The 14960-nt window shown below is 50.8% G+C and overlaps 1 long non-coding RNA gene across 1 annotated transcript in view; it reads left to right on the top strand.

Annotated features, from left to right (window-relative positions):
* Positions 1–2582: 2582 nt before the first annotated feature.
* Positions 2583–14960, top strand: part of LOC114860700 (uncharacterized) — a 34393-nt gene continuing 22015 nt past the window's right edge. Inside the window, exon 1 of the long non-coding RNA XR_003786654.2 lies at positions 2583–3159. This is a non-coding gene — a long non-coding RNA (uncharacterized LOC114860700). The remainder of the gene's footprint in view (positions 3160–14960) is intronic.

The raw sequence follows: 14960 nt of genomic DNA on the forward strand, positions 1-14960 counted from the left end.
ACACGCCGTGTTATGTCCTATTATACAATCAAGGCACAAACTATTTATTTTTTTTTTTACAAGCTGTAGCGTGAGTAATCTGCGCCCGCGTCTCCCTGGAACCTCGCCGTGACCCCTGTTTCGCGCCGCCCCGGCCCGTTCCCACAGCGGGGCCAAAGCAAACCAAAATAAATGAAATTAAAGGCCGGGCGGAAGCTCGCGCGGCGGCTCGTACGTGAGGTCACGCGGGCTGCCAGCACGGAATGCCGCCCCAGGTTTCCTGGCCGATGCGCGCCCAGTTAAGTCCCAGGCGGACCACGGAATAACAACGCCCGTGAAGGAGTGGGAAAGGAAAGAGGGGAAACTAAGTGTGGCAGGCCAAGGCCAGGCTGGTGGTGGGAAATACCTGGCATTTTCTCTACCTTGGTTTGCATCACGTTACAGATACCTCACCCCGTAGCTCTTGGTGCCTGACTCCGGTGTGACCTGCATTTTTTTTTTTTTTTTTTTTTATAACCTTCTCTGCCTTTCGGTCTCGTCGGCTCTCGCTCTCTATCCCGCTGCCGGAGCTCGGGCACTCGGAGCCACATAAGGAAACATTTGTTCCCGGTCTGGTTGAATGGAGCCTTGTGTTGGAGGTAGTCAAAGAGATACAGGGGGATAGGACATCCAAACAGTCCAGCACAAGAGCTCTGCTCTGAAGCCCCTTTCTGTCTGAGCCGGGGGCCAGTAATGAATGTCCTCCAGTCTTAATCACTCTGAGTACGCACTGGAGATATGACTGACTCCATTGTCCGACGTTCTGTGTCGAGTGTGCTAAAAGCAGCCGCTGTGGAGGTCATCGCTGCGGGTAAATATTACATCCCTCTCGTCCTCCCGGCGGATCAACCGGCGGATCCTGCGCCCGCTGGATGCGATTACGGTTGTCACGCCGACATGCGAGACACTGGCGCATACCTGCATGCACACCCTGGCATGAGTGGAGCCACGGTGGAGGAGGATGCTCGCTGACAGTCGAGCCTGTGGACACATGCCTCGAATCTGGCGGCTGAGAATAAAAGGTGGAAAAACCTTTAATTGTTTACTGTACCTCCCTCACAGTTTTACATAGGCGTTAATTACCTGGTAATTACATCTATATGATTATTCCCTCTGCTAATAATTGAATGAGGTCTTGATTAATGATTAATGAGCTGTGGGAGAACTTTTGTGCTACGAGGGGTCAATGCGGTGAACCAGACAGAAATGTTTCTTTCTTTCTTTCTTGAGAGGAAAAAAAAAAAGCCTTCACACAGCAGTGCTGGCTTAGGAATGCGAGACAGGAATGCAGTTGAGTTACTATAAAGGGGCTGATCATTGAAACAATGTCTTTGTGTTTTCATCTCCAGCGCTAGTCACGCAATGCTGTGTGTGCAAACTTTTCAACCCCTGCACACAAGAAAGCCATCAAATACCTGCAATTGACACAATCGCGTGCAATTCAGGTACTCCTGGATTGTACTGGAGCGCTGCCAAATGAAGGGCGAAGGAAAAGGCGGCATGGAGCGTCACCTGGTTAAAGGTGCAACACGCGCCCCGGCCCGTGTGGTGGGAGCTCACGCTGTTCTAGACATGACAACATGTTATACAGGAAAATCAAAATCCTATACGATAAACATGAAGCCAGTTCTGTGTGGAAATACTGCAAGTGGGCTTCTGGTCAGATTGACTTGTCGCGTCTGTGCTCCGCTCCTAAAAATCCAGTCCTTGTTTTGAGGTTCAGGGGCGTCTGTGATCCCAGAAATACAAGCAAGCCTGGAGGTGGTTAGAACATGAAAGTGAAGTAAGAGAGACAAGAGATTCATTCATGGGAAGGTGATTCAAGGAGCCGCCATCCCTGTATCTGTGCGCAGCGACAGATGATCATTATTACTCACACAGGGCTCACACGCAACCTGGCTTCAGACTGACAGATGATGAATTGTTGCTGCAACACTCAGGGATGTGTGTGTGTGTGTGTGTGTGTGTGTGTGTGTGTGTGTGTGTGTGTGTGTGTGTTTGTGAGAGATGATGGCTTGTTTCAGTATAGATGGCAAAGGTGTGAACGAATGTTAACAGTCAAAGACTTAATTATTATAACAAACAGGATTCATCTGAATATTGACTAAAACTACTAATTATAAAAACTATAAAAGGAAGGTTTTTAGGGGTAATTGGAGTCGTGAAGTGAAATATGTCAATACTAAAATGTAATGAAAGTTGGATTGATCTTTGATTTGGGTATAAAGGAAATTGTGGGATTATGAATATTTGTCCTGGTCTGGAATGAAAGTAGCTGGTTTACACTGTAGCATTTTGGCGAGAATCCAAACTCAAATCAGTCCAGTAGAAAAATAGATATATAGTGATGATAATAATAAATGTTAACGCACACGTTTGTAACTAAGAATAAATGAAGCATTTCTACTTCACTGACATTATCATTGTTCTGCATCTTAATAATTATATTTCAGCTTTCAGCCCCTCCTGTTTTCTGACATTGAACAGCAGCAAAAAAAAAACTCCAGGTACCGTCATGCTTTGCGCGCCTACAGCTCAGAGCAGTGTGCTGCGCTGCTGTTCTCAAACTATGGCTCAGTGCAGCGGAGGCGGTTGACGGGAGCGCATCGTCTCTCTCTCTCTGTGGAGCGCGAGCAGCGGACATCGGGATCGAACGCTTGATTTTTGGATCTCACTGGAAATATTCTCCCCTTGTTGCCGGGCGAAGAGAAAAAGACCAGTTCCTACATGGATCCTCCGGACGCGCTAGAAGGATTAAATCCTGAAGTTCCATCACTGACACACGTGGAGTTATTATTGATATTGTGATTATTATTGGCGGTGGATAAACGTGATCCAGACGCCACCGGCGGGTGGATTCAAGCGTGGCTCGTCGTGAAGGATTTATGGAAAGCCTGTGTGTGACACGGGATGAGCGCTGTCCATTCCTCCCGCTGCCCGAGTCCTTTGTCGGACGGACGAGACTATTGGCTGCCTCGCGCGTGTTCGTGTGTGGCCAGCGTCACGGACGCCAAACCCCTTAAACGCTGTTGGAAATAGTGAATATTGGCACAAGGGAATAATCCCGCATGTGGCGCAGCGCGTGCGCTGCGGGTGTCCAGCGGTTCGGATACTGACAGCGCGCATCTTCTCAACCAGCAGGTATGTTGCGTAGACGTACAGTACAGTGGGACTTGGGCTGGGGCTCGGTTGCTGGTGGAAATTCACGGGGCATCGCTCACACGTGCGTCCCAAACGGTGCGTTCGGGGACGCGACACGGAATACGCTCAATCACACCAGCTGTTATTCCACCAAACGGCCTCTGCCGCTTCATCACCAGCACGTGGAGTAGTGCGTCGTTTGTAACGCCGTGGTATTTGACTCGTCCGTGGATGCGTGCGCGCCTCCTGTCACACTGATCCGCCCCACGTTCACCTGTTCCCTGCTCCGTTATTCTCGGAGCGCCCCCATGATCCGCCGCCGCGCTCTCAGCTGTGTGACTGGCCCCCGCTGTGGCGTCAGCCCCCGCTGTGGCCGCGCACCTGCGGTGCCAGGCGTCCACGGCAGGTGCACACAGCACAGTAGTAACGGGGCCCTGTCTATAACCTGACGTGGGGTGGAAGGTTTAGACGCATTCACACCATGCAACCCGCAGGTGCACGAGCTCAGGCTCACATAAGGCCGGGCCCATAGCGGAACGGCAGCTCTGCAGCGGTGGAATTTCCACCTAACCCTCATGTGACACATGGTCTCTGATGGAACTGTACTTTATACTATGTGATGCAGCGACCGCCTCCTTAGAGCCCGTTCTGCTCACCTCTTATGCTTTAGCAGTGAAGAATCCCATCTATTATTGCGATTGGGGACAGAGCCCCACTATATGTGTGGATGTGCACCCCCAACACACCCCCTCCATTAAAAATCTTCTCCAAACAAGACCCCCTTTCTCCGCTGAAGAGGGACCCTCTGTCTAATGCCAAGTGACTCTCATGGCCAGCATTGACGGTGGGACACTTGCTTCACAAAAGGAGCTGAAGTGTCAAATAAACTCGGTCAGAGCCCCCGACACACAAGAATTCCTTTATCTGGCACCCTGGGAGGCAGACAAAGACAGACTTTGTGTCAGCGAGCAGGCCTTGACTAAACACTGGGCCTTTTTTTTTTTTTAGCTCCTCTTCTCACAACTTCTGCCTCTTCTTCCTCCTCCTCCTTTTGTCATTTGAACGCCGGAGCGGGAGCGTGACGTCGGCCGCGAGCTCGGCCGGCGTCCTCCGCTCCGTGCACACGCACGGCCCCGTGCACGCCCACCTGCGCGCCTCCACCGCGAGCAGCCGGGGTGGATTCTTTGTTTTTCTTGTAATGCATTTGTTTACGTCCTGGTCTGTAGCTGAGAATAGTAAAAGAAGGAATGTGCTTTTCTCCCAGGGCAAAAAGTGCTGGCTGCGCTGTCATATGATACGCTTGTGGTGAACCGCAGGAGAGGGCCACGCACACACACACACACACACACACACACACACACACACACACACACACACACACACACACACACACACACTTACTTAACAACCCTGCATTTGCCCCACTCAACATTTCCGAGGAGCTTTCTCATCATTAATTGGCCTGAGACTAATTTTAGACCTTGGGTTTGTGTCACTGTTGACAAGTTGCAGATAATTGACTCAAAGCGAGTTTCCACTACCTTTTAAGATGTTTCTTGGACAAACGAGCTACAGTAACGCACGCCTGCTCAGACTAAACAGGCTTTTTCCACGCTGGCCGCGCTCTCCACCGATTCACTCACTGTGCGAAGGTGAGCTCGAGGTGGTGGAAAGTTATCTCATACTTCACTGAGGCGACCCTGGAGCCGGAGCGGGTCGGCCCCGCGGCGATGGAACGGGCCCCCGGCCCGCTGAGGCAGTGCTCTGGGAGCCAGCCGCCCCCCCAGCACAGAGCTCAAGGTAAACAGATCGAGTTGCTGTGGTGGAGCGTGCTAATGGTGTGTTTATGAGCTTAGGCTGAGTGGTGATTTATCACGTCCGAGCTCAGGGCTCACCTGGACCTGGACGGGGCCCCGGGCCCCGCGCACTCGAGCTCGCACGCAGGTGACGACTCCGGCGGGGCCGCGCGACCTCCCGGTGAACCGAGCCTCGGCGCCGTGACCGTTCCTGACCTCTGAGGAGAAACGCGACGCATTAGGGGCATCCATTCAGACTCCGACCTTGGAGCAAGTGTCATGATAAATATCGGCGGGTAAAGAAGCTGCTGTGTGTCCTTTCATATCAGGCGCCGCTTGCGCGCAGAGTGTGTGTTTAGAACCGGCTCTAAAGTCCGCCTGAACAGGAGAACTGTCATTTATTAGTAGTGCGGGAACAATGGGGAGCTTGTCTCTGGGGTGGCGGAGGCCGGAGGGGGGCCGGAGGGAGACTGTGGAGCCAGGGGAGGGTGGCCTGAGATTGGGCAGCAGCCTCTGACCAAGAACAAACCCCTGTCTGATGGAGAGAACTGCTGACCCTTCCTGAGTAAAATGGCACCTTTGTTTCGAGGTGTATGTGTTTGTGCCTATGTGTTTATGCGTGTGTGAGAGGGAGCAGGAGAGGAGAGAGGTTTGAAAAGCTGGAAACACTGGCTAAAGTGTGTGTGGTGCCCCCCCCCCCCCCCCTCTTTTGCATTTTGTTGATTGCTCCCTGATTTGTTCGGCCCCTAGCGCCGACCGTCCGACAGCCTCTGAATGCAGAGAGCTCAGGGTCAAAGGTCACCGTTGGCTCCGTAACAGAACGTCATTTCTCTACGTTGCTATAAAAGAATCACCAGCGGTTTTTATTACTGCAGCGTGGCTGTTCCACTGCACACACTGCAGTCTCCAGTACAGTCAGATCACCAGCTGCTTGGCCTGTGCCTCCTCCTGCTGTGCACCTATTTACAGTACAGCTAAAATGTACAATAATAGTGGATGCAGATTCCTCAGGTGTGATTATATGGATGTGGGTGAGCGCTGCTACGTGATTTATCGCTTCCTATTCGGGACATAGCTCTAAAGGCTTCTGGCCTTCATAAACATCCTATCTGTGAACGTCCTCATCTACTGTAGTTCATCTCTCTCCAGACATTCTCTCCAACACACCTCACTTGTTCTCTCCAATCTTCCCCCCTTTGTGTCCTGCGTTCACAAATGTCACATTCCACCCAACCTGCGACCGTGTTCGGCCTTTCCTGTGCTGGGCGTGGGTTGCCATGGCGTCGAGTCTGCATTTCACTCACACCTACCCATGTAAACCATCCTCATTCAGGCGCTGGGTCTCTTTTCTCCCCCCATATGATCCACTCTTTCACTGCCCTTTGCTTTCTATTTGTCTTCGGCGAGGCAGATAAAGGATACATTTATCGGGTGAAGAAGAGCGTGAAATATCCTGCGTGATCTCCCTGAGACGGAGCAGACCACCGGGCTCCTCAGGCGACCGTGCACGCCTGTGTTCAGGCCTGTGCTCGTGCGGCAGGACTGTGACTGATGGGGTTTAGTGCGGGTCTGACTTCATGTGTTGGGGTTTAAGGTGTCTGAAGGGGGCCAATGACACTTCAAAGCGAAAGATGCGATTTAAGCTTGTGGTCAAGATTCCTGAACTTTAGTGGGCGTCAAAGAGCATCCTTCATCCACCAGGCGGTGGGAAGGATGCGCACATTGATTTCTATCAATGGATTTGAAAGTAATGATCCTTTAATGAAATTACCTTCATTATCCTAATTGTCTAAACTAATTACTAATTACCTAAACATTAATTTAGCAGACTAACAATGTATACAAAAATAATGTCTTTGCTGCATAATCCTACACAAGTTTGAAGACTCTTTTGCGGATTTTTGACACTCTGCTGCCCTCTTGTGGACAAAGAACGTAAACTACGGCCTGAATAATCACAGCTCTCTAATCTGGCCACTAGGTCCAACTTAATCCAGTGCTGCAGCTCTACCACATTCTAATTCTAATTATGCTTTAACAAGGTTGTAAATTGTCAACCCTACCTACCTAAGAATGAACAAAAATCAGTACGAGTATCCTTCTCTTATAGCAAGTATATCTTAAAATATAATAGACTATCATAGAATAGAACTTTATTGTAATTGTACGAGTACAACAAAACTATGGATGAACCCAGCAGCAGTTCACAATAAAAAGAAATCAAAGCGTTATATAATAATTATAGAATAAATAGAATAATAGAAAAATACCTCTGCATTCTACTAACACTATCTATCTATCTGATCTTATGAGGCTTGGCTATAAGAAATTAAATTGTACAGTAATATTGCACATCTGAGTGAGGTATTGTAGGAAATTGTATAGAATTTACGTTTTCTTTTACATTTGGTTTGATGTCATTTATAATTTTCTTTAACTTCTGTAATCCACTGGAAGAGATGTGTCAAAGCCAACGTGAGAAAGTGTTTTTAAACAATTGAACAGAAATTTCATGATGTTTGTCCATCAAGATGAACTGAAACATCTTTCCTGTAGATGGCGACATAAAGTAAACTGCATGAGCCAACTTCAGTCATGGATATAAAATAAAAAAGACAACAGAGCGACGTGCACCTTTAGGATCCAAGTCACCTGCATCCTATCAGATTTTAGAAGCTGCAGCAGTTCAGGTTCTTGTCATTTGGAAGTAGTGATGATAATAATAGTGATTTGTGTTGTGGAAAACACAAGTGGGTGGTTTATTTAATAATGACATTGTGTTCCACTTGGCTGTTGATGACGTTCTCCACAAGGTGTCTCTCTTGCATAAGACTCTGAAAGCTGTAAAGTTCCTTTGCAACACAGCCTGTCAGTTATGTATATGTTTATATATACAAACTGTATATCACTGTACAATATCACTATGTATAGGTAAATATAGTTTGGGGATTGGTCGAATCTTTTTATGTAACAGTTGTTACAGATGTGGTGCAAACGACCCATGTTTGTCACTGGAGTGGAGACTGCTATGCCCCATTATGACCACTAGATGGCAGTGTGGTCACGCGAATCGAGGCCTCCCCGGTGAAAGTAAAGGCTGCCTCGCATGCGGCGCTGACCCTGTCATCTGTGGAGTAATGGGTGTAAATTAGCACTGTTGTCGTCTTATTGCCCCTCATTGTAGCTCGTCGCCCTTTGAAGTTCAAAGCCGCCGCGGGGACGTTTGTGCGCGCCGCCGCTGATAAACCCACTGTAAACTTCAATAAACCGCCTGCCGCTTGAACCGCGTCCGGGCCCAGAGAGTCACCTGCCGTGGGGCACGTTGGGAAACGCGGGACGAGAGGTTTCGCAATGAGAAAAGCAGCCGTGAGGCAGAAATCTGGCAGGGGCCTCGCTGAGTTCTGGCCGCGGTCCTCGTTCGAGTGCCGCGCGTTGCGGAGCCGGGAACGAAGGTGTCGCGGCGGGGAAATGGGTGCGGCGGCTGGCGAACGGGTGCCGGTGGAACCAGCTCGGCGCCCAGCAAGGGGCCCGTCCGCTTCCTGTTGAACGCTGACCAATTTGCCATCGGCCAATCAGATTCGAGACTATGCAGCTATTCGAGTTCTCGCCAGTGAGGCATCATGGGAAAGCGTGTCATGGGAAAAGGCTGTGAGCACGGGTGAAGCGATCCAGAGCGACTATGGCGTGAAGGCCCAGTCCGAGCGCAGGCCGAGCGGCCGCTCTCTGCGGGTGGGTTTATCACCAGGGAGCCTGTAATGTGTAACACGCTGATCCCTCTTATCTGCTCTCTGCCCAAATCAAATTCCAGCCCGGGGGTTTTATCGGAGCTCGTGAGCCGCCCCGCTTTCTCCCTTTTTCCATCCACAGTTTCACCTCCGGCTCACGGACACTCTCGTTCGTAATTAGGCTCCCGAGCGCCTCTAAATGACACATCTGATGATCATGAAGCGTGTAAATCCTCCCGAGGCGCGTGAGCGGACATGTCCGCGGCGGGCAGGTACGGTCGGCGCTCACTCGCTCGCTCGCTCGCCCACTCACTCGCCACGTTCTTTCCGAGCTGAGGTGGTTTTTTTTAATATGCTGAGTGAGCCATTCATGGTGCAACTTCACCAGAGATACGCAGGAGGAAGTCTGAGCGAGTATTTGCCTCGTCAATGACTCAAACCCTCGTCTGCCGTTCGAGTTAATAATTGATTCAGGACTTCACCGCAGACTTCAAGGAAAACATTCACTCATTCATTCATTCATCACTCGCATTTCCCCCCTTTGAGCCCGTATTTTCTGTCCGTAGCCTTTGCCACATTTTGCGGCTGTGCAGTAAAAGGCTGCGGGAGGCGGCCGGCGGCTGCAGACGTTAATGGGGTGTTGCCGGTAGCGGCAGCTGCTTCTCGGGCCTCGGTGAACTGGACCCTCGAAGCCCCCGGTTCCTCGGCTCGGCGCTTTCGCAGCCTTCAGGGAGGAAGCTGGGAGCTGGTGTTCGTGTGAGGCGTGCGTTCCTCCACACACGTCATGTTGTTGTGAGGACAGGTTAAAGGTCACTCAGGTGTTTTTTTTTTTTTTTTCCTCACTCCTCCCAGAACGGTGGCGCCACAGAGCGGAGACTGGCCCGCGCTGTGGAGGGTGGAGTCCGGTCGCACCGGTAAAAAAAAAAAAAGGACAGGGAGCAGATTGAAGGAAAAGGTTTTGGAAAATGTGAGCGAGGTGGGACCTGGTGCTCGCTGATGGCGGGCGTCCACCTGCGCCGCCTGCCAGCTTATCGCCTTAACGACGGGCGAGCGAGCGAGCGAGAGGGCGAGCGAGCGGTGGCCAGAGCTCCACCAATAAAGACCCATATGGTGCTGGTTGAGACGCATCCACGCTTCACTCCTTGACTGGGTGTGAAGATCGGCCGACGTCAACCGAGTCACCTACTGTGCCTTCTGTCCTCTTCGTCCCATCTTCTTCATCCCCTTCGTCTCTTTCTCCCTGTGTCTCTGCTGTGCTCTGTTTTGGAAGGAGCTCTCGGGGCAGCGTTCACTCCGGAGTCTGGTATAAACAGGCATTAAAGGCAGCGTGGTCCTCATTAGCTGAAGCTGCTCGTGTGCTTGGTGTGATTGTGTAATGTTTATGCTTTGTGTGTGTGTGTGTGTGTGTGTGTGTGTGTGTGTGTGTGTGTGTGTGTGTGTGTGTCAGGCCACCTTGCTAATCGCTCAGCCCGGGTTTTACTGCTTTATGTAATTCTAAACGAGACAAGCGGAGGACGTTGACACTGTGAACGAAGAAAGCAGCAGGCTTCATTCACAGCGACGTCGAAATCCAAACTTGGACTTATTTCATTTGGGTTGTTGTTCCGTTCTTTTTCTCAATGGCCAATGGAAAACACATGAGCTGGCGGGGACTGGTGTAAATACCAGCGCCGAGCACGTCCTCGTCCTGGCGACGCCTTCCCAGGTCTCTGTCAAAGCTGATTATGAAATCAACACGACCAGTAAAAACCATCGGCCATCAAGTAAAGCAATGACATTTCAGCCATAAAGGATCTACAGGAGCCATAAAAGCACCTTACGATGTCTGGGATTCTGCAGCCAGGCCATTAAGCTATAAAAGCCTTATTGTAAAAATCCAGATTGACCCGATATAGTTGGCGAGAGTGCAGCGAAGATGAAAAGCCCGTGCTTTCATAAACCTGCAGTGGGCTTGGTTTGCCGGTAAGCACACAGGAAAATTCTTTGAATTCCCCGGCCTCACACCCTCGCTCCACTTTTGCCGCCCTGCAGCCAGCGCTGTTTGAGACGCGGCCGATGACGTCGTCTTCCTGGGACGAGCGCGCGCCGTCCGTGAGGACGCTTCGCTTTATGGCGCGGACGTTGGACCGGGTCGGACGATGGCGTTGGCCGAGCCGGACGCGGGTCTGAGCTCAGTGGAGCTGTCTGTACTGAAACCGCCCACGTGTGTGTGTGTGTGTGTGTGTGTGTGTGTGTGTGTGTGTGTGTGTGTGTGTTTGTGTGTGTGTGTGTGTGTGTGTGTGTGTGTGTGTGTGTGTGTGGACCTCACTCCTTCTATCTATCTTTCTATAATTGTGAGTCAGACCCAGACATGTCCATAAATAAACGGGCTCTCACTCTCCTCAACCAGACCCGAGCCTTGTTTATGTTCAGGCCTGTGTTGGGGGGGGCATCTGGACCACGAGGCCCGCCTCACTGCTCCGCTCTGGGCTCAGGTGGAATCAAGATGTGCCACCAAACGCACCGGCATCTGCTTAATAGACTAACAGCTTCAAACACAGCCACTGGGTCACTGGAGGTAAAACAATCCACACCCATTCTTCATGTCATGCAGTCTGAACGGGGAAAGAAATCCAGATGCGGTCGCGCTCAAGTCTAGTTTTTAAAATATTTCTGCACCCACAGTGCATTAATTAATTTTGATAAATGCTACTTTATTCCCCTCCATAAGATAAATACATATACACGGTGCCCGTATTTTCGCTGGTACTTCTACCGGAATTCAAACTGTACTTTGCAGTCAGGAAAGCGTAATCTTCCAGTTCCTGCTTCACTGTGAAGAAAGTGAGAAGCGTTTTCCAATACAGACACCGGAGGAGAGTTTTTTGGGGTTTATTTACATTGCCTGGATTCGGTCTCCTGCTCTTCGTTTCATTCGGTCCGGGAGCCGGCTATTAAAACTAATGAACACTTATTACCCCGCGTTGGATCCTGAGGTCCTTGCTAAACATCCCCTCTGTCGCTGTTTGTTTTACTTGTACCTGATTATTCAAACAGAGCAGTAAAACCCGTGGCCGAGACTTCGCCTCTGGTCTTTACAGGTTGTCGCGTAAACAGTCCGATCCGTCGACCGGGATCGAACAACGGGGCTGCGGATTTTAGATTTTCCTCTATAATCAGCGTAGCTGCATTTGTTAGCATTTAATGCACAGTCTGATGTGGTTATTGGACAAAGCTGTTGACCCTCATCTGCTACGACCCTGATGTCTTTAGGGGTGAGGGCAGCATTTCTTGATGTGTAGACAGGCAGTATCTGCACTGCTGGCAAATAACAGCTGTGAGGGCGGCACCACCAGCTTTATAGATGTTTGCCGATCGCCAGGTGTCAGATTGAAGATTATAGTGACACCAGACAGATGCACCGCAGATCCACGGCGGCGCTAGAGAGCGATCCCAGGCTGTGGCGCTGCCTAAAGCAGCTCCAGCAGCTCGAGGATTGTCGGGGGCGAGGAAGGAGCCTCCACAACCCTCTGCCGACTCTTTTCTTAATAATGTGTGCACGCGGAGAGCGTGGTCAAAAACACACACACACACACACACACACACACACACACACACACACACACACACACCGCTCCCACTCCCCTGCAGCCCTTGTCATCCGTAGCTGGAATTTCCCTGGAGTCTGACTTATCCATTTTGAATTGTTAATTAAATATTATCAGAAGGCATAATACAGAGGAGGGGGGGGGGTCGAAACCCATTGTGTTATGATTAAAAGGTAGGGCCCTGTGTAGGTCCAAGCACAGCATTTTTTGCTGCTTTTCACCTACTGTAACATGCCATCATTGTGAAAATCTGTAATTAGATCTAGAACATGCGGCACCACACCTGTAAACCCAGCGCGGTTATAAAGGCCTGTGTTGGCTTGATACTCGGACTCCACCTACGTCAGTGGCACAGCTGGCTCTGTGCGACTCTGTTATTGTGTGTGTGTGTGTGTGTGTGTGTGCACTATATCAGTCCCTGTTGCACTTACTCATTCCGCAGCTTCGCTCACAGCAGCGCGCCTGCTTTTACAGCCTCGCTTTCCGTCTTCGCGCTTGCACTGAAAGCCGTAGAACTCGCTGGCAACCCGGCGAACAATGGAAAGAACGGATTAGAACATTGAGGCACGACCTGACGACGAGGTATTTAGCACACGAGCGGGGCCCGGAGCAACACGGAGGAGCAGGTTCCAGAAACGCATGAGAACATGGAGGGCAGATTTGTGGAAAGAGTGTCCTCACTGTGGCTCCTGGTGGAGGAAACACTGAATCCTCTCTGCGGGGGCCTTCCTCTGCTCCATCCTACATAGAAGCTGCCTCCTAAATGCCAGATACTGTAGCGAGCGTTTTTCTTGGACGCTCCACAAAGCCTCCGCCGCTTCCCTCCACACATCTGAAGATGTATTTTTATCCCAGAGCAGACAACAGGGGTAAACCCTTTGGTGTCCCGCCAAGGTCAGCTGACCGTTTGCTTCCTGGTTTTGTTTTTGTTTTGCCCCTTTCCGGCTAATCCGCTCGCTGTATAGAACGGCCAATTACGAAGCTTAGCCGATGGAAAACGAGACCGTTCTGGGTGCGTGGAATGTGTGAACACGCGGTGAAAAGAGGGGTTGTGACTTGTCCTCCAGTGAAACAAAGTGGAGTCTTTTGACGGCATTCATGTAGTGTGTGTGTGTGTGTGTGTGTCTGCATCTCTGGCTTTGTTGCGGTTTTGCGGGTCCCAACCAGACGCTCTGGTACCCATCGTTTTGCCCGCTGCCGCCGCCGCCGCCTTCCTGACCTTCGTCTTAAGCTCAGGAATAAGTGGCCCGGCCGCATGTTGCTCAGCGACGTTTCTGATCAGCTTAGAGGAGATTAGACGCAAATGACGCGGCTGGTGACGCTGCAGAACGAAGCCATTAACATCCACAGAACAACAGAATAATGGTCTGGAGCTCTCAGTCTTCCTTCAAACTGCTCCAGGAACAGTGCCTTCAGTTTGTGGAAACAAAGGTTTATTAGATACGTAAGTGGTGTTTTGCTCTGAAGGGAAACAACATTGGGCAGTTAGAGCCTTTTTTAATTAATATTCATTTGTGAGCAGCGGTGAAAGAGAAAGGAAGAGAGAAAGGAAACGCTACCTGTGTACACGACGTGGACACGATGTTCCTCGGAACAGGCCCCGTGCTGTGCGGACTTGGAAAGGCGGGCGGGGGGTGGGGGGGGAGCAGGGTAATTGCCACATTACGGGGAAGGAATTCAAAATAAATTTAATCTCCCAATCCCTTTCACCCCCCAAGAGGCTTTCGGTGAGCGTGCTCCGTCTTGTTGTGAGACACGAGCAGAGCACAGAGGCAGCGAAATGGAGGCGCCCGGGTCCCGGCCGAGGCCAACGCTGCAGAACCAACGTTCCCACACAAAGAAATGTGTATGTCTGAGCGTGTGCAAATGAACGCTTCCTCTTTCTATAGCGTCACTAAAAGCCAACGGATGCCGCCGTGTTGCGTCACAGCCTTTGTTGAGTACAAAACTTTCCTTCGCGGTGCCTTCAGGAACATTTTTTCCACCGGATTTGCTGAGTAAGCAGCTGCTCTCTTCGGAAGGTTCGTTGTGTTCCCTCGTTTCCGAGAGCGGCGTCGGGTGAGCCGATCGGCCGAAGCCCCGCGGGGGTCAAAGGTCGCCTGCGTTAACTTCTGCATCAACACACTGTTAGTGGGGAGACGGAGACACATGCAGCACATGGACGCACAATACTTCTATACATTTGCCCCAAACTGCATAACGTCTCTCAAACTGAGCCGGAGCCGCGTCTATGCTCGACTCCCAGCTACTTCCGCGTCCAGTATATGCAGGCCTCAGTGGTTTTATTAGCGCGGTGTGTTTACTTGGCCAAATGTAACTTGTGGTTTGCAGAGGTGAGTCATGGTCCGCTGTCAAGGAGGGACGGTGAGGTCAGCTCGAGGTCTCTCTCGAGGAGCAGTTTGAGAACGACTTGGCTTTCAGGTAGTGAAGTTAATTAATGCAGTTGCACCGGCCTGTAATTACGGCCTCTCCCCGTGCATCGCGGATGCACACGCTCTTTCTGCGCTTCTGCGCTTATCAGTTGCAAACATCCACTGTACAGATCGCAGTCTGCTCAAGATACAGTAGCGTTTGTTGTTACGCAGCTGCTAATAAAATAATGAAAAACATAGGGAACCAGTCACGCGTCGCCTGTTCTTCTGTAATTATCATCACCCGTGACTGAAAAAACGCTTCCTGCAGAAATGCCACCT

Source organism: Betta splendens, chromosome 8 (assembly GCF_900634795.4).
Source record: "Betta splendens chromosome 8, fBetSpl5.4, whole genome shotgun sequence".
Lineage (NCBI taxonomy): Eukaryota > Metazoa > Chordata > Actinopteri > Anabantiformes > Osphronemidae > Betta > Betta splendens.